The following is a 772-nucleotide window of genomic DNA, read 5'->3' on the forward strand; positions in this document are numbered from 1 at the left end:
GTATAGGATGGATTGGGATTATCAAGGCCATCCTAGTGTGAATCTAACCATTATTTTAGTATCTCTATCGAGCCCATTTTCGCTGAAGAAAATACGTACGCATAGGGTTGCGGACAGGGAGGGTTATAAGTTATAAAAAACAGTGCTATAAAAACAACACGGCGAGAGCATTTAGCGAGACGAATGGCTGTTTTGCTCTCCGGGATTAGACCAATAATTAATTAAAGTGGCGGTGTGGTGCTCCTGGGGTCGTGTGTGATGAGCGCGCCTTGTCTTGGCCGCGACGCTTGTGTAGTGTCGCGGATGGCGCCGGGGACAGATATCTTCTTAATGTGACGCCCAAGCTGCCGTCAAGCATTACAACTGTCAGGCGCGCGGGTGTCATGCGTTAAATTTATCGGGTAAATGGGTTTCAAGGCTAGGGGGGAGGGTAATGGTGTGGGGTGGGGCGCAAGGGCAGGTGGGGGGAGAAAGGAAGGGTAGAGTTGGGACTACGGGGAAAGACGGTAGAGTTCTTGAGTAAGGGGAAGGAAGGGCAGGTGCGAGTAGGGGAGAAAAGAAGGGTAGAATCGTGGGTAGGGGGAAGGGAGGGTAGGTGAGGTTAAGGGGAAGTAAAAGCAGGTGGGGGCACGGGGAAGGAACGGCAGGTGGGGGTATTGGAAACGACGGGTAGAGTTGGTGGAGAAGGGGAAGGGAAGGGCAGGTGGGGGGGAGGGGAAAAGGAAGGGAAATGGGAATAGAAGGAAGGAAGGGCAGATGGGTTTGCGGCGTA

Source organism: Penaeus monodon, chromosome 25 (assembly GCF_015228065.2).
Source record: "Penaeus monodon isolate SGIC_2016 chromosome 25, NSTDA_Pmon_1, whole genome shotgun sequence".
NCBI classification, from domain to species: Eukaryota; Metazoa; Arthropoda; class Malacostraca; order Decapoda; family Penaeidae; genus Penaeus; species Penaeus monodon.